Source organism: Canis lupus, chromosome 25 (genome assembly GCF_011100685.1).
Source record: "Canis lupus familiaris isolate Mischka breed German Shepherd chromosome 25, alternate assembly UU_Cfam_GSD_1.0, whole genome shotgun sequence".
Taxonomy (NCBI): domain Eukaryota; kingdom Metazoa; phylum Chordata; class Mammalia; order Carnivora; family Canidae; genus Canis; species Canis lupus.
Window position 1 is genome coordinate 7,107,641 of NC_049246.1, and position 25,920 is coordinate 7,133,560.

General features: G+C 38.5%; 1 protein-coding gene across 1 annotated transcript in view; it reads left to right on the forward strand.

Moving 5' to 3' along the window:
- Positions 1–25,920, forward strand: part of STARD13 (StAR related lipid transfer domain containing 13) — a 377,570-nt gene that overhangs the window by 303,672 nt on the left and 47,978 nt on the right. Inside the window, 2 exon segments of the mRNA XM_038573307.1 lie at positions 12,383–12,454; positions 15,722–15,803. The gene's annotated coding sequence lies outside the window, so the exon portion shown is untranslated.

A 25,920-nucleotide genomic window follows, 5' to 3' on the forward strand; every position in this document is an offset into this window, starting at 1 on the left:
CATCAGTCCAGGGTCAACTCTGTGTGTGTGTGTGTGTGTGTGTGTGTGTGTGTGTGTGTGTGAATATGTTCTAACTGTTCCTTGTATTGGAAAAACAAAAATTCAAAGAAGACTGCTTTCTAAATTTTTTGTTAGCATTAGGTATAATTTGAGCGGTCATGAAATGTTAATTATGATCATTTAAGCATAACAGCCAAATATTTCTTTGCTTTTAAATGTAAATGACTTGAAATATCTTAATGGTATTTCTGTTATTTTCCTAATTGCCTTCTCACAAGGTAGAGCCTTGAATACACACCTTTGATGTTTTTAATAGTGGGAATGACCTTGACAGGAAGCCTCTCTGGGAGACTCTTGACCTCTTGGGGTCAATGACCTGGGGATCCACTTTAACCCTCAACTTTTCCCAGTCATTACTCCACAGGAAGCCCATATCCCTTGCTAACAATTTACTTATTTGCCCACTTTTTTTCTCATAACATGGAAAAATAATCTTCTGAAGGCATTTCCTTAATGAAGCCTACACATCTGATACAGATTTCTTTCCCAAGGTTCTGATGTGTTTGTTATGTTTAAACACATCTTTGCCCTTGAGATCCTCCCATATCAAACAAGTTATTGCTAATGTTTTACTTATTAACTGGTAAGCACATCATAAACTATAATTACCAGACTGTCTTTCCTAACCTGGTGTTGATATCCTAAAAGAAACAGCCTGTGGAGGCCCTTAGTTCCATTTTCAAAGTCACATTTCATTTATGACTCTCATTACATCTTGTTAAACAGCACTGTATTGTGTGAAGCATGGCTTCCTGCGATACAGCATCATTTAACAAAAAGAATATAATGCAATCTTCCACAGAGTGTAAAAAATGAAATGCCTATTAGATTCCTGTCATAAGAAGGATCTAGATGTAGAGGATGGGGCTGTGTTTGGCCCCAAAGCCCTCCTGCAGGCACAAATGAAGGAGCATAAGCTTCTATTCCAGAAAAATGCCGATTCACAGGAATCTCGGCTTCAAAAGCAGTTGGTGGGCAGAAGAGGGATTGCTATGGACAGAACCATTTAGCCAACCACCTTCTGCCTCAAATCTCATCTCACCTGCTAAATTTGTCCCAGTCACTTTACCAGAAATGCCCCTCTTGCTCTGAGCCCTGTAGGACCTTGTCCTACTCTGGGAGCCTTTTGCTTTTTTGGGGATTAGTGATTCCTGGATATGTCTTTGTCCTCCCTGCTTGGCTTAGAGACCTGCAGGGTAGGACCCTACTCCCTGCAGCTGGGCGGGCATTCCTCTACAGTGCCTAACCGCAAGCTTTTCAAATCCTGGGCACCCCGTATATATCTACTGAATAAATCAGTAACATGAATGCCTTCTATTTCTTTTTTATTTTTAATGTTTTTTTTTTAAACATTTTATTTATTTATTCATGAGACGGGGTTGGGGGCAGAGACACAGGCAGAGGGAGAAGCAGGCTCCATGCAGGGGGCCTGATGTAGGACTCGATCCCAGGACTCCAGGATCATGCCCTGGGCCAAAGGCAGGCACTAAACCTCTGAGCCACTCAGGGATCCCCAGTGCCTTCTATTTCTGAAGGTCAAATGAAAAAGCTAAGTGGAGAGCATCAGAAGCCATTGGAACCACTATTTCCTATTGTAGGACATGAACAATAAGCACCTCTACTGTGCTAGTAGCCAATGTGGCTAACAAGTCATTTCATCCTTACAACAATGCTCTAAAGTAGATGCTGTTATTTATTCCCATTTTATAGATAAGGAAACTGAGGCATACTGAAGTTAACCTAAGGCCATGATGGTAATTAGAGGTAGAGCTACGATGTGAACTCAGACCTTTCTTCTAACACTTTATGCCCTTTTATAGCCCCTATAACAGTCTGCATATGCCCTCACTGAAATAAAGGGAGGTCTTCTAAACAAATCGACAGGCTCTTTTTAAAAAGTTAAATCATAAAACAGTATACGTATTCAACAAAAGAAGAATGAATTTTATTTAATAGGTATGCCATTAGTTAAGAGCAAAATGAGATTAGAATGTATCTTCATTTTAAACTCCCTTTTAAAGCAATAACATTAACCTGGCACAAAAAATAAATATGTTTTATTCTAAAGAGATGCACTCTCAGTGGATTTGCTAGTCTTCGAAATTTGGGTCACCTTTTGCTTTTATATAAAGGATTGGGGGAGTCATGCAGACTCCAAATACTCATCTAGTCAGCAAAACAAGATGGGGAGTTTTTTCTCTATTTGGTCTAGTATATTTGTTTTGGTTTGTTTTGTTTTGTAAGTGTAACTGAAACTTTAGCAACACCCTTTAGAAAATAACAGTTTATGACATAAAGTTTTGAAATGCATCTTTGAAATTATCTAAATACATATGCAGGAGGTCAAAGACAAGTGGGACAGCTGTTCCATGAAATCTCCACTTTCCAAATACCAAGAATGAAGAGGTGGGAACATGGTCCAGGATCTAACCTTAACTTTGAACTTCCTGACTTGTGTTAGTTTAAGACATCCCTGTAGCATCATTTAAACATAGTTCTGGTATATGAATAAACTTCCACTTGGAATTTCCTTTTTGAAGTCTGCTGAGAATATAAATTAAAACCATATGAGATGGGTCTTAATCCGGAATGTAAAATAACGTGAGAAATGTCAACCCAGAAGTACTCCCTGAAATATATTCACCAGGATGCACGTTCTGACGAAATTCTTTATTTGGAGTGAAAGCCTCCAGAGAACTGAATTTATTATTTTTAACTCATGATTATGACATCTGAATTGATAAAAGAAGATGCTTTTTAAAGTAAGGGCGGTCAGAATGTTTTTCAGCCATCTAGAATGATTGAAAAGGAAATCAGTTGGCTTGGAAAGAGGTTCAAAAGGCATGGTCAGGTAGAAATGCAGATTATAATTTTATTTAAAGATTATGTAAAATATGTAGTATATTTAGCCTGGATACACATACACATCTTCATACTAAAAAAAATGAGAGACTGTTTGACACCAAAATATTAATCAATATCTAGATGAGAGAATTGTGATGATTTTTCTTTTCTTTCTTTTTTTTTCTTCCTTGTCTTTCATTCAGATGTTTCAAATCTTAGATTTAGATTTTGCTACTTTTCTGTTAGATTTCCTTTAAGAGGAGATTTTTGGTCACTTTTGTATCTTATTCAAATCTGTTCATAAGGGAAATAACCCTTTTATACCTGAATTCAGTGAGTATTTGGGCAAGCATCTTAGTCAAGGCCATATTATTGACTATAATTAATAAAAATTATTAAATGCCCAGAGCCAGTCAGGTAATTAAATTACATTTATGTTTTATGAGGTAGAACTACCTGAACCTCCATTTAGAAGTGCTTGTGTGTTTGAATGACACATTCTTCTGTCATTTCCTAATGTGCTCTTAAAATTTGAAGTTTAAGGTTTGGGATAATAATCATTAGGCTCAGAGTTCTTTAAAATTAGACGTTATTTACTATACATAGTAAACTATTCAAGATTTTAAAACTTTATTATGTTTAAAACTTTTAAAACTCTTTACAGTTTATATAAGTTTTTAAAAAGTCTATTTGATTGCATTTGTGGTATATTTACGGGATGCCTCAGTTGACTTTAATATATCAGTATGCTGTGTGGTTGGACAGTCATTAATGTATCAGTGTGTCTGTGTACAAGTTGTTTCCCACTCCTTCAGTCTGAATCTTAATCCCTTCTTTCCCAAATCAGTAAAGCTACTTCAGTGACCTAATCTGTTTTAAATTGCTTTCCGTAGGAGATTTGTAATGTCAGTGTCTACTAATGATTTGCTAAATAAAAATCCCAGTGCTTAAAGAGCAAGCCTCTGAGCTCAGTGGTCACTTTGGCTTTGAAGAACATGGAGAAAAAAAATGAATCCATAGCCGAACACCTAATAAAAACATAATTTCTTGAATCTGGCCCTGATTTTCTGAGACAAGTGAAGTATGTTTAGAAAATCATTCACAGAAAGAGTGCCATTGTAGGCAGATAGAAAACATTCCAGAAAACTGGCAAAGGCACTTTGAAAAGTTCTCAGTAAGTATTTTATCCCAGTGAATATTTTCTGATAAATATCTAAAAATTAAAAGTACACACATGCATACATTATCAAGTTTTTCTATGCAATCATAATAAAATTACCCTTGAGTTGTACACATCTTTTCTTGGGATTAAGTGAAGCAAACACTAGTTTCAATTGATCCAGGTATTACAACTGCTGAGAAATTCAATGCACAAAGTCTTGAATGGGGAATCAATAGCTTTGGTACCATGCCAACCCTATGAGGAGTGAAAGACTTGAAAAGGATCTATAGGGTTCTTGGAGTTATTTTATCAGGACGGTTTCCATGCCCCTTCTGATGCCTGCATGGTAGATGTTTCCCTGGTATCATGAGAGCTTCTGGTGTAATTGGAGTATCCGGAGCTATAAGAGTTGGGCTAAGAAACTAAAATAGCAGATAAGCCTTTACAAGTATAGACATTTGGATATGTCTGAAAATAGAGAAGGGTTTGAGTCCCCAAAGACATGCAAAAAATTTTTAACATTAAAAAAAATAAAACTCCTAATGCAATATAGGATAAAAGAGTACCTGTCCAAAGCCAAGGAATCTGACTTCCTAGCCGTGGTGGAACTTGTCCAAAGCAATTATTCTTCCCCAGGCAGGAAGTTGTCATCAAGGGGTGAATATTGAAGGGGTGCATCTGATACTGCCAGTTTGGCTTGACCTTGAGGAAGTTAGAGCTTCTGCTCCTGAGATCCAACATCAAGTCAGCTCCCGGGGACTCTTGTTCTTCACCTTTCCAAGAGAAGCCAAAGAAGCCAACATAGAAAAATCATCTCCAGCCTCTCATACCCTTGTCCCAAGAAAGGCTACTCAAGACTTTATTATCTTGGTGGATCAGTATGGAGATACTTTGGCGAAGGCCTGCAAATTATGACCCTCTTTCTAATTTTCTGAATCACATTCTATTCCCCGACCTGGCATTTCAGTTGCTTAACTAACCCCACCATGAAGAATCTCTTGGGATTTAGTGGTAGGCAGTGTCTCCACACTTCAAAAAGCTGGAGATGTTCATATGCTTGTGTCTGCATGCAGCCTCTCTGAGAAATACCACAAGCGCCTGATGGGAACAATCTGTACAAAATGAAGGGAGAGAATAAAGAGCTACTCTGCCTCATGGAAAACTTGAGTCAAAACAATCTGGCCAGAAACTATTTGGCTGGCAGAGCATATACTTTTTCTGCTTTCTTTTTCTTTGAGATTGATCGGGGTGGGATGGTAAATTTTTTTTCTTTCCTTTTATACTATAAGGAATATGAGCATAAGGAATAGTATTTATATTCCTGAGGACTTTCCTTGTTCAGTTGCAACTGAACTTCTGATTTTCTGTAATGTATGTGTGTGTGAGGAAGTGTGTGTTTGTGAATGTCTGTGCACTCACACACTCACACATGTAGCTGCCTGTGACAGAGGATCATAAAAGTGTTGTTTACATTCTTTTAAATTCATAGAGGCCATGCGCTGTAGGCAGGGAAGCAGAATTCCAAGCAGAAATGATTACAGAGATTGATTATGTTCGTTTCTAGGACTTGCTAGCACATATCCAGCAAGAGCTTCAAGTTGAAATAAAGGTCCATATTCTTTCTCTCTGAATATCTGGCCCCACGTTAAATTAGTTTATTCTAGATTATGCCACTGTAACAAGTTGTCCCCCAAGTGCTAGTGGCATGAAACAACAGAAATTTATCTCGTGTTCGCATTACATGTTAACAGCTGGTCTGCTGTGGCTGTGTTCCCCACGTCATCATTCCAGGGCCTAGGCAGAAGGAACGGCCTGTGTTTGAGACATACTAGCCTCATGGTGAAAGCAAAAGAGTAGAAAACTGGAAAAACTAGATGATGGCTCTTGAAGAGTTTTGCTTGAAACTAGCATATATTGCTTCTGCACATTGGCCACAGTGAGTCATGTGGCAAAGCCAGACATCAATGGGATGGGATGTATATGCTTCCCAGTTGGAGGAGTGCTGTAAGTTCCATGACAACTGGAAAGAACAGGGAATCATTGAAAGAGTGTAAGGAAATGTGTGTGTGTGTGTGTGTGTGTTTTCATTATAAATTTAATTATTCAATAAATTAGTAACAAATTAATAATAAATGACATATATATGATTGCCTCAACGAAGCTAAAAAACAACTCTTGAGTGACAAGGAATAGACCTACCACTCAAGCGTTGAATTTGCTCTGTCCTCTTTCACCCTAATAGAAATTATTTTTAAGTGACTAGATTTACTATGAATATAGCCGGCAGAAAATCATTCAAGTCTTGGAGACGTAAGGCTAGTGTTAAGAATTAGTGATGGAGTAGTATGTCTCAACGTGTATGTGATCCTAGCTCTCAGGAAAATAGTACACATAAGCACAGCCATGAAACTCTTAGCTGAGGACAACTCACAGGGATATAGACATCTTCCCGATTTCTTTCTTCTATAGTTCTGTAGTAGCTCACAGCAAGAAGCGTTGCTACACATTAAGGAAAGAGTTGCCTTAAAAAAAAGTTGCCTTATGTTATGCGGAGTTAAATGGGTATTTATCAGTTGGTTCACTAAGTTGAATATTCGGTGACTGATAATATTAAATTTATTCTTAAATAACCTGGATTTTAACTCTACTATTAACTTAGAATATAATGGAAAGAAAAGGTTATGCATATTAGGAAAAAAAAATGTACTTGGTAAACATTTAAGATGTTTTCAGGACTTTTACACATCACAATAACCTTATTATAATAATTCAAAGAGTGCAAAAAAGAGGTATCCTGTCACCATGATGTGAAATGTAAATCAGTCTGTGGTTACTACAAAACTTGATGCTTCATCCTCCACCTGTGGTTGGGGTTATAAAGCATTCTTGGGAGAAGGATTGTGGTGGTAATGTATAGTTCTATATAATATTAATTATTGCATCATTTATACCTATAGATTAGATGGATGCCCTGGCATTGGTTTTAACAAAACTAGCCTAGTGCATGGCCAAACAAAATACACCTTCGATAAATAGGGACTTCACTTGAGAAATTCCATCGAAGACAAAAGAGTCATTCATCTAAAGTAGTACACTAATAATGAAGCTAGATCAGCCATATAAATTATCCTAAGCCAACAACCATGAGTGTGTTGAAATGGTAATACCCTTGATATACTTTAATAGTGTTAATTGCATCCACTGCAGACACCTTGAGGTGATTGAGTCACCCATAATCTTTCAGAAACAGGGTGCCTACCATGTTAGCCAGGGTAAATGAAAAAACAAAGCACCTACTTTTCTGAATCACATGGAGACCCATGATGTGTTTTTCCCCCACTTCTTTTGAGTATTTTAATGAACATTTAAGAAAGAAGACCTACTTAAACTGGAGCCAGTGTGACCATTGAAATTCCAGGAGATTTGTAAGAACAACATAAATACATATGCCTGTATATGATTTCATAAACTTTTCATGGTAGACCAGGTTCCTTCTGGCCAGCCAACTTTCTGATAATAATAAAATTTAATATGGCCCTGATTTGAGTTTTTGGTCATTTAGAAAGAATAGTATTCCTTTGAGTTAGCTATGGAAAAAGTATTTGCTGTGCCGAGAATAATGGAAACCAAAAAGTGTACTTAAAATGCTTAGCTAGGAGAACACACTATTCCCAAGCTCTCAAGAAACATCAGTTTAAAAATTCAATGAGGTTGTTACATGAGAGGAGGCCTGCCAGCCTGGGCAGCGAATTTGCTGCGCTCAAAATATCCCCTTACTTTAGTCGAGCCCTCCAGAACCTTATTCACCTGACTATCCAGACATCACTACATGATATTTCTTTAAAGAACAGCATGTAAATTTCTAACTCACAAAGACTTCCAGCCTTCTCCACAACCAGTCTGTGTTGGCGAAGGTCTGCTAAACTCTTTTCTCTTGGCTACTTTGATATTATAACCTCCCAGCACTGATGAACAATTGGCAGTATTCAAAAATCAAGTATTTAAAAAATAAGCATCCTTCTCAAAACAAATTTCCCATTTTTACCAACATCATCATTATATGAGGAAATATTCACAGCGTATTATTATGTGAAAAAGTTAGTCAACCAAAGATATTGCAATGATTATCTTTTTGATAAATAGTATTTACTGAATTATGTGTTGGTAATGGTAAAATAACTGACTTTTTTCTTTCATTGTGCCTTCTGTGTTTTTTATAAGTGCTCAACACTGAGCATATATAATTAAGAAATACTATAATACTCTTGAAAACCAGTGTACAGGCCATAGGTAGTTTCCATAATGACCTTGTTCCCATGCCCACTGATGTACAGCTCCTGAAGCACCCAGGAGACAGCCTCCCTCTACACATCTGTCTCTCAACAGAGGCCACATCATGTTCTAAAGGCAACTGAGGCAAAAAGAATGACTTTCCCTCAAGTAGAATCACAGATAGGTGGCAGAAGAGCATGCCTAGCACCAAACCGTCTTCTGGATTTATTGAATGGAAAGGTTTACTTTGTTTTTGTGCAGAACAAGCTTATCAATTGAAAAGCTGGACATCTCCCTCTTCAACTAGTTGATTCCAGCCTCCAAACAACTATCGACTTAAGATCCCAAAGCTTCCTGATTCCCCTGAACTAAGGGGAATCAGGTGTTCTTAAGGAGTAGGTCATGCCCATTTGGGTGGTGGTAATAGGGCCAAGGAATGTGGTCTAAGTGACCAAGAGTGTCACCCCCACCTAAACTATATAGAAGAGGCTTTTAACATAAAGAGGTTCTATTATCTGAAGAAGAGGGGAAGGGTGTTGTGCAGGCAAAACTAGGTACCCACTATAGAGTTAAAGAGAAATGATTTTTACATATAATAGTAACAAAAATTCTAATGAAATCCTATCATGCTATGGAGCCAAATGGATTGAATTTTCTTAGGTAATGTAATGTGGTAACCACAGTAGAGACCAGTGGGCCAGTTTGTCCAAGGGCATTCTTCTGTTCCGTCCCACACTTAGGTTTTCTACAGACTTGCAGCAACTTGATGCTTTGCCTTGTGGCCCTGGAGCTGCTATAGGGGCAGGTATGTATTGTAAATAGGGAACAAATAAAACTGTAGAAATGTGATTTGAATGGCCCTTAAAGCTTTCACATGTTATGCTAGTAGGCAAAAGCACAGTTAAAAAGGAGATTTTCACACTGTCCTCAAATGTCATTTAGATGGATCTTGGTGAAATGATGACACTGGCAATAATAATTCCTTTTTAATTTTGTAAGCTTTTTGGCCATGTAATGTGCTGTGGGGAAAACAGTAGCATTTGGCTGACAGGTATTAGGGCTGTGGGGACTCAGTAGAAATTATAGGGCTCTTTTTTTCTCCAACTCAACTTGAAGGGCAAAGTCAAATTTGATAGCAGTTAGGTATGTATGGTTATTTTGATTGCTTTGTTATTAGGTAGTAAATAAGAGTTTGTTTTGCCCTTAGACTGAGATATCAAGGTGCTAGCTAGGCTTATGAGTAGAGCACGGGGAATATTTGAGAGATTTTCAGAAATAGAATAGCAAGTTGGGTGTGTGAGAGTGATGGTAAAGAGCCATCCACCATGGCTGGGATGTGGCTTCTTCTCATTAATTAGTTACTAATTGCATTTTTTGTTGTATTTGACTCTGGACTTAAAAATTAAATGCCTACCCATTTTAAAAATCAGCTTATTTGAGAGTTTGATTTAGCTGGATCCTGGTTAAGATCTGATTATTCATGTTTATGTATGCAAGGAATTTCAGTTCATTATCTTTGTTACTTCTGTGGAAAAAAATGAAATGAAGTTATCTAGAGAAGCTTTTATTTTTTATTTGTATTTTTTTAAAGATTTTATTTATTTATTTGAGAGAGAGCACATCCGTGTGCATGTACAAAGAAGGGAGGGACAGAGGAAGAGAGAATTTCAAGCAGATTCCACACAGATTGCAGAGCCTGACACAGGGCTCTATCCCAAGACCCTGATACCATGATCTGAGCCAAAGTCAAGAATTGGCCACTCAACCAACTCTTCCAAGTGCTCCTAGAGAAGTTTTGAATAAAATCTCCTAGGCTAGCCTGAGCCCTGTTCCTCTGTCCAATGAAAGTCTTCAATTCCAAAAGGCGTTTTCTATAAGGACCCCTGCTGCCTACCTCTCCTCCCGCTCATTATCTTAACAGTGGGGGTTATACTTTTTTATAAGCTTGCTTCTCACCCTCCTTCGAGCTTTCTATGTTGTAGAACCCCTGCTTTCCAGGGCCCTTCCATTTGTTCTTCATGGTCTGTCTCTCTAGGGAGAGAAAGTAATAGAAAAAGGCATACTATTTGTGTAGTTCAAATAGAAAATACAGAACTTTGTGATTCTCTTTAAGACTTGCTGGCTCATAATTAAGTTTTGAGAATACCCAGAAGTTAGATATTTCCTCCCTACTAACCACTGCATTATATTGAAAGGGAAAGCAAATCTTGTGCTTGAAAATTTAGGAGTCAACAGTCTATGTATGACTCAGTAGAAGCTCACCACATTTTCCACATGTTAAGGTCAGAATGTGCATTTCCTACTTCCCCTGAAATATGTGTGTGATTTTCAAAGCAGAAGCCTTCGTATTAGGACTCTCAAAGGAGTACTAAATAGGACTCAAGCCATACAGTAATTGCCCTTCATACCTTGAAAGAGAAGGCCCACAATAGCCAATACAGTGCAGTTCAGCTGAATGTCTGTTTTGAACTGCACTTGTGGATGTCAGAGACACCCCTCCTAAAAGAATGCGTTCCAAAGTTTTTATTTCCAGCTTGCTGTCCTGGATATTTCTGAATGATGCCTACATGGCAGGAATGAGTACATATTAGGTCTCTGCTGGTGACAATTATATAAAAAAACCTTCACGCCAGACTAAAAAACCTCAAGATTTAGAAATTGACTAATGACAGTGTATTAGAGGACACCAGGAGGAGCAGACACTCTAGGATGAGGACCAACACAGGCTCTGCTTCCCTGAATTCAATGACAAATCTCAATCCATGTCCAACCTGATCAGTGGGACAGGGCTGAAAGTGTTTGCTTCTTCCCTTTGGGGCCTGTGCAAGATCTGGCCTTTGATCTGTTTCCCTAACATATACCTGATAGCTCTATCACATTAAACATTATGCTGCACAGACATTGTTTCCCTGAATTCGGTGCATAGATGTTGTGCTTTTGATGTAGATGTACAGGCTCAGGCTGTAACATTAGGCAGCTGATGTTAGTGCAGATCATTTTTGTAGTTGTCCCAAGAACACCCCATACTCTCCAGTTCATGATATGAACGTCAGAGTAAATGGAAATATGGTGATCTGAGCAGGCTCCATCCCAGCAGCAGAGGATGGGAACTGGGTAGAAACCTGTTATAAATAAGCTGTTTAATTTTGTTTGGAGAAACTGTACTTTTGACAGATGAACTTCTTTTCCCTTGCATTCATATTTATCTAACAGAGTTGTGGTTAGGAAATGATCCAGGATTCACAGGGTCAAAAAGTGACCTGGTTCACATAATGTTGACTCCTCCCATCTCACTCCGCAGCTTCTCCAGGCAGGTGGTCCCGTGTGTTGTTGGTACATCCACACTGAAATGGTCACCCAAAGGACATATCAACCTTTTAGGTTCGGCCCTCAGAGATTCTTGCAGCCCCAAACTCACCTCAGCTTTATGTTTCCATGCTGCACTCTGCAGCTTGAAATCATTCTAATGTGCTTGATGAATCAACATATTGTTAGGCATTGGGAATTAAAACCATTAGAACAATTAAAGAAATAATAATACATTGAATTTTTGTAATACCTTTCTTCATGAGAAAATACATTTTCATAGACCATCCAGTTGTATTCTCTCTTTCATTATCCCAAGGTGAAAGAATAAAAGAATGTTTCTTAGCTTTATCTTTGAAAGCTAAAAAAAGAATTCATTACAAAAAGGATCATAAGAAGTATTTCCTCCTTCTCGATAGGCCTCTGGTTCCCTGGTATATAAATAAGACATTTTTCCCTGCCTGAAACTCAGCCTTTGTGTTTTGTAATCTGGTTTTGTTATCCAAATACTTGTGGATCGACGTTGAAGATAATCTTAAAGACAGGTAAGTACGTTTGTGATAGTGATACCTGCTCATTTTACACCCATTTCTGGTAGGTACTACTTATGCAGACCTACCTGAGAACAATTTTACTTTATAATAACTTGTACAATGCTCACCAGTTTCTCCTTGCTTAAGGTAGAGTGCTGGTGTGTGGCCATTGGACTCACGCATTTCCCTTTCTTGTATTTTTCAGAAATTGAGGCAAAGGAAGCATGTGGCTGGCTCCGTGCTGCTGGGTTCCCACAATACGCTCAGTTGTATGAGGGTAGGTTGGCTGTCCCTTCACTCTTTATGAAGAGAATTGATTCAAAATGAACCTCACATATCCTGTAGTGTGTTTGACTTCAAGTCTTTCTCAATTATTTTTCTTTGCGGTCTCTTTCCCTCAGCCTTTGCAATCCTAGGGCTTAGACTGATGCCAATTTAGACACGAGTATTGCTGCCCAGGCCTACCTGACTTTCTGTTCTATGTTGCTTCTCACTTTCTTACTTTCTACTTCTCCTCTCTTCACCACCAATCCCAACTCTGCCTTTTCCCTCCAGCGGTCTACCATCAACAGCTTTCATTATTACTATTATTATGGAAGTATAACTGACATACAGTGTTATTATATCAATTTCAGGGGTACACCATGGTAATTCAACAATTCTGTACATGGTGCAGTGCTCACCACACTAAGTGTAGTCACCATTGTCACCATGCAATGTTACTATGGTATTATTCACTGTATTCCCTATGCTGTGTACTATGCTGTACCAAAATATAATCAGTTCTGACTACTACCTGGATAGTCCTCATCTATAGTGAATTCGGATCCCAGCAGTAAGCAGACGACATACTCAAGATAATCCGAGGATTTATTTCCAAAAATGTTGATTACAAAGATGTGGGCAGGATATGAGAAACCATGAGGAGCAGTTCAGGTGCCCAGAGCTCATAGCAGCAGAACTGCCACTGTCATAGGCCCAAAATGATAGGCAGAGGGAGAGGGTGCCGGAACCCAGAACAAGAGAGGATCCTTAAAGCAGAGGACGCAGTTGGCTGTGGATGAGAACCAGCAGGGTAAATACCCTGATCTCATACTCCTTCCTCCCTCTATCTCCAGCCAGGGCTTCCCATTAGCCAAACACAAAAGGAAGCGAAAGGACATGGATCCCCCTGAATGCCATCCACAGGGGTGATCCTTGGAGCACAAGGAGCAGGGTATAGAGTAGTGGAGAGTGGATCTGTAGGGCTATAAAAAGGATATCTAGCGCACTAAGCAGTGTCAAGTTCTCTTCCTGATATCATAAAGTATACGTAGAATAGAAAGAATCAACAAAATTAACCTGTAGTCACTGGTGAATCCCATTCACTCACTTGGAAGCTCAGTTTTATATTTAGAAAACCAACAAACGCTTATTCTACTTCCCCAGCTTAAATTCTGTGAGGACAAAGGAGAGCATATCTCAGAATGTGCTTTGAAGTCTAGAATCTCTGATACACCCTTTTATAAATTATAGCCTTGTAGGCAAGAAGGGTTTTATAATTTTGGTCTAGGCAACCCTACTCCCATGCCCCACCACCAATTTCCTGACTATGAGAGAGAGGCCCAAAGAGGTTACATGACTTTTCCAACATTAAAGGTGGAGGAATCAGAATTAAAATCACAGTCTCCTGAGCTTTAAACGTAGTGGATTTTCTCCTGTAATGTGAGCTTTCTTTGTAAGTTCGCAATACTATGCAATTTAATCTGAACTATCTAGAAATGGCTAAGAAGTAAAGTAAATTTCTTCTCTTTAGATAGAATCAATTGTTTGAAAAAAAAAGAAAGAATCAATTGTTTGAATATTTTGCTGATACTCTAAAGTGACTCATTATTTTACTACAAAAGAAAATATTTGAGGTCATTGAGCTTTGGTTATTTTGGAAATTTCCTTTCTAAAGAAAAAAAAAATCTGCTATAAGTAAAAGGTGCCTGCCAAACTGTGTTTAAGCCATATGCATTGAATAAATATAATAAGAAAGACAAAATGCTTCTATAGAGCATACTATGTGCCAGGTTCTGTTGAAAGCACTTTACCTATGCTATTCATTTAATTTTCTCAACAGCATAGGATAAGTATTATAATTATCATCATCCCCATTTTACAGAATGGGAAACAAAAGACCCAGAAGAGGGTAGATAAGTTGCCTCCAGTTCTATAGCTAGAGTTTATGAGTGCCAAGATTCAAAGCCAAGGCAGCTGGGCTTCGATGTCTCTGTTTTTCATTATTACACATATTCCCTCTCCAGCAGAACAAGACAGTCTTCATTCTGGCATCATCCAGAATTCACTCACATTCCTTTTATCACCCTAGAAGAGCTTGTTTCTGTTTCCAACTCACATAAACGTTTAGATACCTTTAGATTTATTATGACTGGCAAAGCAGAGGCAGTGCAAAATATAAAATGAGACAGAGAAAAGAATGGCAGGATAATGATAACAAATTGACAGGGATGCCTGGGTGGCTCAGCAGTTGAACATCTGCCTTTGGCTCAGGGCGTGATCCTAGAGTCCTGGGATCGAGTCCCACATTGGGCTTCCTGCGTGGAACCTGCTTCTCCCTCTGCCTGTGTCTCTGCCACTCTCTCTCTATGTCTCTCATGAATAAATAAATAAATAAAATATTTTTTAAAAATGATAATGAACTGACACTGTTAGATTTGACTATGGCCTCTATTAGAATGATCTCTAAATTTTTGCCTCTGTGAATAAGGTACCTAAAATTAACATTGCACCTTGAGGATTGCCATGACCTCCAAAGTTGGCATGAATAGTCTATGGGAGAAAAGTTATGATGTTGGAATTTATTCTCTTTGGATAGAATCAGTTGTTTGAGTATTTTTCGGATACTCTAAAGTGACTCAAGATTTTCCTACAAAAGGACACATTTGAGGCCATTGAGCTTTGGGTATTTTTGGAAATTTCCTTTCTGAAGAAACAAAAATCTGCCAAACTAAGTATTTCATTAACTGATCGAGATAAAAGTCAGTGACGTTAGGTGGATGGTTAGAGTATAAAATCTCTTCATAGGGCAGCCCGGTTTAGTGCTGCCTTCAGCCCAGGGCATGATCCTGGAGTCCCTGGATCGAGTCCCACATAGTGCTTTCTGCATGGAGCCTGCTTCTCTCTCTGCCTCTCTCTCTCTCTCTGTCTCATGAATAAATAAATAAAATCTAAAAAAAAAAAAAAAAACCCAAACTCTTCATATAGGTAAATGTATGCAATTATGATGAACTACAAAAATGCAAGCACTTAACATTAAGTCCTATCCAAGGGCAAGAACTTGGTTATTCTCATATTTCACAGTTCTTGTGAATCCTTAAAAGCGTTTATTTGATAAAATAAAATGCCTACTATCTTAAGCACTACTAACACACCATTGATGGGAGAATAACTGCCCAGATCAATCATGTGTACTGAAATGTGGTGGTCAAAAGATATTGGTGCCCACTCAGATAAAAAAAAGATCCATAAACTTCTCTATTCTTCTGTTTCTCTTTCTCAGATTCCCAATTTCCCATCAACATTTTAGCTGTCAAGAATGATCATGATTTTCTTGAAAAGGACCTTGTAGAACCTCTTTACAGGTAAATAATGTGAAGTATTTTTATTACTTTCAATTGTGCAGTCTCCAATAAGTATCACTGTATTGAGGAGCAAGTTCAACAACTCCATAAGTATTTATTGAGTGCTTACTATATGCCAGGCATGGGTCCAGGATCTAAGTATACAACAGTGAGCATGATTGGTCTCTAGTTTATGAACCTTATATCCTAGTTGGAGTCTTCAGAAAATAGATTGAGGAAGACGTAAGAGAGAGTCAGAGAGAGAAAAAGAGAAGGAGAGGGAAAAGTTATCTTAGAGAGTGTTCAGTGCTATGAAAAAACTAGATTAAGATGAAGCCATAATACTGTGGTGATTGGGGTCAGGGGTGGGTTAGTGGATGGAGGAAGGAGGGAAGGCCACAGCATGAGTGGCCAGAGAAGGCCCTGAAAATCTCCATGAGTTTGTCAAACTTGGCTGTATTTTTTGCAAAGTCAAGTGATTATATCGGCACTTGAGTATTTAAGCCTTTGCTATGTGAGAGCTGCCACACAGAAACAAAGATTATACATATATGAGCAATTTCCTCCCCTCAAAGATTTATAATCTGGTTGGAGAAATCTAGTTGAAGAAATAAAGCATGAACACATGTACAAATAAGACAATTGTAGTAAGAGTGATAGGAAAAGATGCCAATGTAACCAATATCCAGGAATAATTAAATGCTGTGTGAGAAGCTGTATGTGTCTGTAGAAATTTGAAGTTTCCTAGCTAAGCCCTGGAGAGAGGTCAGGGCTGGAGATAAATATTAGTTACAGGAGGTGAGTCATTTTTCCACGGCCACACAGCTAGTTATGGGCTGAACTGACCTTAAAACACAGTACTTTGGGGCACCTGGCTAGCTCAGTCCATGGAGTGTGCAACTCCTGATCTTGGTATTATGAGTTCAAGCTCCACATTGGGTGTAGAGATTCCTTAAAAATAAAAAAAGTCTTTTAAAAAATGCACTACTTAAAATTTGTAATCCAGTGTTCTTCCTAGCACATTCTGCATTGACATAGAAAGATGGTAGTTTAATCAGAAGGTAATGATAAGCAAAACTTTTGTCAAGATAGGAGAGACCAGTGTATGTTAGGATAGTATGCAAACAACTTTGGGCTTCCTGAATCTTCAGACATACATATTTTTGTTTCACTATGTAGTTCCTATATGAAGAGAAAATAGATTTGCATTAAGAAGTGATCTCTGAATGTTTAAGGAAAACAGTACTGAACAGTACTGTGAGTTTGCTTAAGTGGGTAAAAGAGCAAAGAACTCTTCAAATCGCAAATTATAGGAATAGGTTATTTGGGCTATTAAATTATTATTATTATTAAGCACAAAAATGCCATTTGTGAATTTATGAGAGGAATGGATGGTTTGATTGTGACCCTTTAAAGGTAATGAATTGGAAAAGCAGTGTTTTCAAGATGTCTGGGGTGCACCCCAAGCAAGAGCATGTCCTTCCTTAGAAGATTTCACTCAATCCAGAACTATTCCAACGATACCTCCTTCTGAGTTTTCCCTCTTAGTTTTAACCAAGAGGATTTTTATAGCTGTCTTAAAAAAATAATGAATTTTTATACCTTAATTATAATATATTGCATTATCATTTTTCCTATTGAATTTTTTAAATTTATACTTTCTTTTTTTAATTTTCAAAAAAATTTTTAAAAATTTCTATTTTATTTATTTTAGAGGGAGAGAGGGAGTGCATGTGAACAGGGGAGGGGGAGGGGGAGAGGACTAGAGAGAGAGAGAGAGAGAGACGGAATCCTCAAGCAGACTCCCCGCTGACATGGAGCCCAATGCAGGGCTCGATCCCAGGACCATGAGATCATAACCTCAGCCAAAATCAAGAGTCAAAAAAAAAAAAAAAAAAAAAAAATCAAGAGTCAGCTGCTTAACTGATTGAGCCCCAATTTATGCATTCTTTATTTTTTTTTTTTTTATTTATGATAGTCACAGAGAGAGAGAGAGAGAGGCAGAGACACAGGCAGAGGGAGAAGCAGGCTCCATGCACCGGGAGCCCGATGTGGGATTCGATCCCGGGTCTCCAGGATCGCGCCCTGGGCCAAAGGCAGGCGCCAAACCGCTGCGCCACCCAGGGATCCCTTTATGCATTCTTTAAATCAAAATGTCATACACACACACACACATATATAAAGTAAAATTCATGGGCAGCCTGAGTGCCTCAGTGGTTTAGTGCCTGCCTTCCGCCCAGGGTATGATCCTGGAGACCCTGGATCGAGTCCCATGTCAGGCTCCCTGCATGGAGCCTGCTTCTCCCTCTGCCTGTGTCTCTGCCTCTCTCTCTCTCTCTCTGTCTTTCATGAGTAAATAAATAAATAAAATTTAAAAAAAAAAACCTTAAAAAAATAAATAAATAAAGTAAAATTCACTATTTTGAGTGAACACTTCTTGAGCAGTTACTGCTACCACAACCAAGATGAAGAACAGCTCCATCACCCCCAAAGTCCCTGATTCCCCTCTGACATCAACCTCTACTCTATTCTAAGCCTACTCCCAACCCACTGGCAACCACTGATGTGGTATTTGTACCTACAGTTTTTGCCTTTTCCAGAATACCATATAAATGAAATCAAACAATATGTAGCCTTTTGAGCCTGGCTCCTTTTACTTAGTATGGTGGTACACTTAAGATTCTGCTATGTTGGGATGCTCAGTGGTTGAGCCACCTGCTTTGGCTCAGGACATGATCCCAGGGTCCTGGGATCGAGTCTCACATTGGGCTCCCTGCAGGGAACCTGCTTCTCCCTCTGCCTATGTCTCTGCCTCTCTCTGTGTGTCTCTCAGGAATAAATAAAATCTTAAAAAAATAATAAAAAAGATTCTGCTGTGTTGTTAGTGTTTCAGTTGGCAATTACTGAGTAGCATTACATCTATAGATGTACTCCAGTTTATCCATTCACCAGCTGAAGGATATTTGAGTCGTCATCAGTTTTGGTGGTTATAAAGCAACTATAAACATTCATATTCAAGGTTTCATGTGAATGTAAGTGTTCATTTCTTTTGGGTCACATCCTAGGTAGGAGATTGTGGGGCCCACTTGATAACTATTTTAACTTTATAAGAAATCACCGATTTTTCAAAAGTGATCCTATCATTTTGTATTTTCACCAATAATGTATGAGAGTTCTGGTAGCTCCACGTCTTTGCCAGCACAAGGTGCTGTCGGTTTGTGTTTTGTTTTTTATTGAGGTATAATTGACACAACAATGTTAACATTAGTTTCAGGCATACAACATGGTGACTCAACAAGTCTATACATTGTGCTGTGCTATCACTAGGGTAGCTCCCATATGTCATCATATAACACTACTATAATACTATTGATTATATTCCCTGCACTGTACCTTTTTTTTTAAGATTTTGTTTATTCATTCATAGACACACACACACACACACACACACACACACACAGAGGCAGAGACACAGGCAGAGGCAGAAGCAGACTCCATGCAGGAAGCCCAATGTGGGACTCGATCCCAGGTCTCCAGGATCACACCCCAGGCTGCAGGCGGCGCTAAACCGCTGTGCCACCAGGGCTGCCCTACACTGTACCTTTTATCCCCATGGCATATATTGTTTGTTTTCTTTTTAGCCACCTATTAGAAATAGGTTTCTAGAGTTATCTCATTATGAGTTAAATTTTCATTTCCTTAATGAGTAATGATGTTGCATGTTTTTCATGTAGTTATTTGCCATACCTGTATTTTCTTTGTTCAAGTCTTTTGCTCATTTTTTAAATTTGATTATTTTCTTATTATTGAGCTTTAAGAGTGCCTTATGTGCTCTAGCTGTAAATTCTTTGTCAGACACAGGTTTTGTAAATATTTTCTGCCAGTCTGTAGCTTGCCTTTTCAATCTCTTAACAGTGTCTTTCACAGAAGTTTTAAATTTTGCTTAAATCCAGTTTATCAACTTTTTCCATGTTTTTAGCCATATCTAGGAAATCTTTGCCTAACATAGGTCACAACTATTTTATCCTCTGTTATCTTCTAGAAACTTCAGTCTTATGTTTTATATTTATTCGATAGTCCATTTAAAGTTAATTTTTTTATAAGGTACAAAGTATAGGTCAAGATTCATTTTTGCACATCAATATCCCATTGGTTTGGCACCATATTGAAAAGGTTAACTTTCTTCATTGAACTGCCTTTGCATCTGTATTGTAGATCAATTGACCATGTATGTATAAGTCTATTTCTGGACTGTCTATTCTGTTCCATTTATCTGTATGTCTAATCTTTCATCAATATGATACATGATTACTTAGCTTTATATATGTCTTGGAGTATATGTCTTGGAAACACTTGGACAAAAAAAGTATATATCCTCCAACTTTGTTCTTTTTTTTTCCAGGATTGTTTTGGCTTTTCTAGTTCCTCTGCCTTTTCATATAAATTTTACAAACAACTTGTTGATATCTTTTTAAAAAATCTTCTGGAGTACTGATTTGGATTATGTTGAATCCATAGATCAGTTTGGGGAGAACTGATGGCTTAGCAATACTGAAACTTCTGATTCATAAATACGTTTCTATTTATTTAGGTCTATTTATTTAGTGTATGTTTCTATTTATTTAGGTGTCCTTTGATTTTTTTTTTTCAAACCTGACTCATAGTTTCCAGCATATGGGTACTACATATCCTCAGAAGTACTTAAGAACTGCATGTTTTGTGGTACTGTTGCTAATAGTACAGATTTTTTATCATTTCAGTTTCCAGTTGCTCATAAATTGTATGTAAATTTTTATGCATTGTCCTTGTAGCCTACAATCTAACTTCACTCATTAGTTCCTACTAGCTTCATCATAGATTTGTTAAATGTTATTTCTAAATATAAATAAAAGATGACATTGGAAGCCAAGAATTAAAATTACAACACACATTTTTAAATCAGGATTACAGGGGCAAACACTGTCTCTGATTGCGCAGTTATATTCACTGGTGACATGGCTGAGTGGGCCAAGCTTTGAATCTCATATATGTAGGTGGTAAATCCTTATCTCTTCACTACTGCTTGTGATCTGAGATGCCTTGACTAAATTCTGACTTTGCCATGAAAGTCTACGCTTTTTTTAAAGATTTTTTTTAACTTAATGGAGAGAGTACATGCATTAGCAATGAGTAGGAGCAAAGGGAAAGGGAGAAGCAGACTCCCTGCTAAGCAGGGAGCCTGATGCAGGACTCGATCCCAGAACCCTGGGATCATCACCTGAGCCGAAGGTAGATGCTTAACCAGCTGAGCCAGTCAGGTGCCCCCAAAGTCTGCTTTTTTTGAAAAACTGTCTTTCAGACATATTATTGAGATGACCCAGTACAATGAATGTGAAATCATTTAGTGATATTAGGTTCTGAATATTATTATTAGTGTCAGCCAGAAAAATCAGGAAGCCTTCTCTGGTAGAGCCTGTGACACCTCTCTCTGGTACAGCCCACAGCGGGATGATGCAGACATACCCCAAAGGTACTGCTACATAAATATGTAGAAGTGCAGCAATCCCAGACACCACGGTGTTCTTCACAGGAGCCCAGCTCATGTAAAAATGACAAGAGTGGCAGCAGGTTGTTATAATTGGAATAATTCTAATGATAGCTATGTCTCCAAAAATATTATTAAATAAGAAAAGTGTTTGGCTGGAAGTGTGCGAGCTGGGATTCTTGGAGTGTGGGAGTTGTGGGTGGAACAGAGGCCAAAGGAGTAGTCACAGCAGGGTGGATCAAAGAAAGCAGGCACAGTAAGGAGGCAGAGGTGGAGGTAGCTTGGCGAAGGGGACCCTATGGAATTTCTTTCCCTTCACTACAAGTTCCACCAGGATACTGACTTCCCATGTAGCAAATCACAGAAAGCAAGCAGAAGGAAGACCTCCAGCCTGAAGGGAATGACAGCGCTTAGAAAACTTTGAGATCCATGAGTGGTTAATGAGACAGTCGACTCATGTTATGTAATGATTGATGCCTGGAGAGCAGTAAGGGGTTGTGATTTTGTTTTCTCACTGGTACGTTGCAGACAAAGTGATAGAGTTGGTCTCCTGTTTTATTTAAGGTTTGTGGGCTACCCATTTCTCACGCATATTTGAAGTGCTGAGCTAATGCAGAATCATAAAGAGAACCGTAGCCAGAGGGCAGGTAGTTTCTGCCAGGTAGACAAAAGAAGACAAGAGGGCTGGCTGAGAGTCTCCCGGCAATTATCACCTGCGACAAGAATTTTACTCACCTTTGGTTTTCTGGAAGTGCCTCACCTGCATAGACAGTTGATGTCCTAGGTCTTAATTACACTTAGTGAGTTGTTGGGCAGCAGTAACTTTTTGCCTGGCTGGAAAAATATATCATAGGGAGGACGTTGAAGACAAGGAAGACCCACACCTGGCCTGGAATACATGGAAGCAAAGCTCTCATTTTTAGATCTCTGACACTAGACAGGTTGCTGTTTTTGCTGAAGGTGTGAACTTGTAGGATGGCAACTGTGTCTCGCCATTGCTTCTGCAGCTCTGAGTGCACCGACACATAGTAGGTGCTCTGTGCACATTTGTAACGCAAGTCAGAGCAGTGTAGTTTCCTATTTTAACAGCTCAATTATGGTTTTGTTTTGACATTCTTTGATTGAATTCTTAACTGAAAAATATTTTCCCCTGTAAGTAATGAAAAGCTGATTGCAAATCTAAGTACCTAGATGAGCTAATTGAAACAGTTAACTATCAGAATATAGGAATAGCCACAGTGTCAAAATAGCTTACAAAGGTTGTCACCTTTAAGGCAAACTGCAGCAAGTCAAAGATCCTAAATGAGATTTTTTAAGGATAAGTAATATGTTCTCTTAGCATTTTGATTTGCGATATTCCCTCAGACTTGTAATGTTGGGCCCTGATGTTTAAGGTGAATTTCTGATTTAATATTTGACCAGTAAACCATCCACGTAGCTTATGTTGTTGATAAGTACTAGTTAATGTTATTGTGTGTAAAACAAGGACATTCCCTTGTTCAGTACCATTTCAGGGAGATGGAATTGATTAGGATTATAGAGTGCATTTATCACTGCCCTTTGTATTTAAAAGGACAATTAATGACCATGGTTTTCATATGGGGCAGGGGAGCTGGTGCAGGAGAGTGCTAACAAAAATGATATTTATGATTTACCTCTGTGCACCAACACATCTTTGAGTATGTTAAACAACATTAATAATATTAAATAATGGTAGTCTTTATGAATACTGATATATATTTTAGATATTTTCCCTTTTAGAATATTTATCAAAGAAAATGTACAGTATTATATATTATGTCATGTAATAATAGGTGACATTTAACTAAACTGAGACCTTGGACACATCATTGAGGGAAAGATACAGAGATATATAAGAGAAAGATCTTGGACACATCATATAGAGAAAGATATAAAATAATCATGGGGGATCCCTGGGTGGCTCAGCGATTTAGCACCTGCCTTTGGCCCAGGGTGCGATCCTGGAGTCCCAGGATTGAGTCCCGCGTCGGGCTCCAGCATGGAGCCTGCTTCTCCCTCTGCCTGTGTCTCTGCCTCTCTCTCTCTCTCTATCATGAATAAATAAATAAATCTTTAAAAAATAAAATAAAATAATCATGGTCATTTCCAACTTTAAAATTCTGAGCTATAAAAAAATACAGATCCCAGTAAGCAGTAATTTTATCTTTTAAAAAACACAAAGTACTCATTATGTATGGAGCACCACTCATACATTTTACAAATATTTAGTTATTTACTTCTCATGACAACCCTATAAAGTAGGCTGTAACTAGCATGATTCCCATTTTACAGACAAGGAAACTGAGGCACATAGGTATAAAAAATTGGTCCACTTACAGCTAGTGAATGGCATTGCTAGGAATCAAAGTAAGACAGGCTGCTTCTGGAGTTTCCAAAGAGAGCTTAGGTCTTCTTGTGAAATGCAATTTAGAGTGATTTCCATTTCTTTCTTTGAAGGTAATATTTCCAAAGATGTCTATGTTGCCCTGTGGCTTCCTGAGTTTGGCTTCTAAAACCCAAGAATGTAAATTATGGACGCATTTCCACCTTATTCTTCATGGAACTCCATATTTAAAAAAAAATAATAATTGAAATAAGAGTTGAAAGCATACAGTTCTTTTGTGGAGAGATTAGATCTGATTTACAGTCAGGAGAGTAGTAGCCCCTTCTCATTCATTGATTCTGCTCCACAAGCCTCTCTTTACTACAGGCCTTCAGGCCTCTCTTTACTACAAAGAATCCTCACCCTGAGGTCTCAGGCAAATGCAGTAGTCTCAACCTGGAAGGGGAGGGCATTTTGTCCCCCTCTCAACTTCTGGGGACATATTTTTGCTCATCACAACTCCCAGCATCTAGTGGATGGAGATCAGGGATGCTGCCAAACCTCCCGTAATGCAAGGGGCATCCCCCACGACCAGGAATTGTCTGGCCCCAAATGCCAATTGTGCCAGGGTTGAGAAATGAGTAAATTATGATTTGCTTGGGCAAATGATATGATCACTAGAAGTACAGATGCAAAGGAAGGGGTTTTAAAGAGGGTTTCTTGGAAAAATGGCCCTCAAAGGCCAGTGGCGATTACCTGGACAGGAACACATGAAATTTTGATGTGCCTCTTTTGAATTTTAGCTCTTGTTTGTTTTTAACTACATTAATGTGCAGGAAAGACATCTTTATCCCTACCCCCAACCCCACCATGAACCTTACCACAATATAGCCTATATAGTATAGGGCAGGCTTGGGGTACTGACAGGTACAGACATGGCAGGGTCAGAGATAGGGGATTTCATATATATATATACACACACACACACATATATATATACACATTTATACAAATACAAATATATACAAATGTGTATATATATATATATATATATACATTTCATTCATATATATAGTGTATGTATACATATATATAGAAAATGTTGGTCTTTGTACCTTAAAATGGCTTCTTATGTAAGCTTTTCCAACCAGCTGCTCAAAATGACTTCTACGTGTTTAAACTTTCAGGAAGAATACATACACAAGACCCTACAAAATGGGACAGCAAATTGAGGGGAGAGTTTATATTTTGAATTACATATATATTAGATCTATATTAGATATTTTGTATTGCATTATTAAAAACATTATCATTTTTAAAATTGCCCTTCTTCGCCAGCTAAATAATAGATGACAATGGCAAACATTTAGTGAGTGCTTACCATTGCTTAGTAGCATACTAAGCTCTTTCCATTGTTCTCATTTCATCTTCTCAAGGCCCTATGACTGAGAGATGTTATTAGTATTGCTGTAGTTTAGAAGTAACAGTGACCAGACTCCCCTTGGTTTGAGCATCTGGGGGGTGGTGACACCCCTCCCTGAGGCAGGGAGCAGCTGTGGAGGCTGGGCACGGTCTGAGTAGGGGAAGGTGTGATGAGCTGAGGTGCCTAGGGGACTGGGACCAGTATGCGGTCAGGCATGCAGGTCTGGAGCTGACCAGGGACCTCAGCTGGAGACAGAGATGCAAAGTCATCCACATATGCGGGTGTGAAGATCCTGAGAGTGCATGAGGCCACTCAAGGACAGTAAGGAGAGTGGAAGAGGACCATGACTGAACAATAGAGGCCCACATCCAAGAGGCAGTCAGGGAAGGAGCCAAGAGACAACCCCAGGACCCAGGATAAGCACTCCACACCTTCCAGTTACCCTGGCCTGTTTGTGCTTCGCCTTCCACCTTTTAACCTCTCCGAGAGATCTTTGGTTGTGACCCTTCCTTCAACTTGGACCAGTTCTTACTAGAGAAGCTATCTGGATTAGATGCAATTGTTGTGAACAGTTAAAAGCTAAAGACACACCATCTGATTTTTCCAGTACAGATGTATGTGAATTTAAAATTTGTCTGAAATCCTGCAAACTAAGGAAGTCTTTTTAAACAACAACAACAAAAATGTTTACTCTTGGGCCACTGTAGCCATTGAACTTTATTGATTTGCCAGTGGGTCTGACACTCATCCTTGAAACCTTGATAATTAGAACATACAGCTTATTTAAAATTATTTTTCTGGGGATGTAGTATATAATCTGGTGACTAGAGTCAACAATACTGTATGG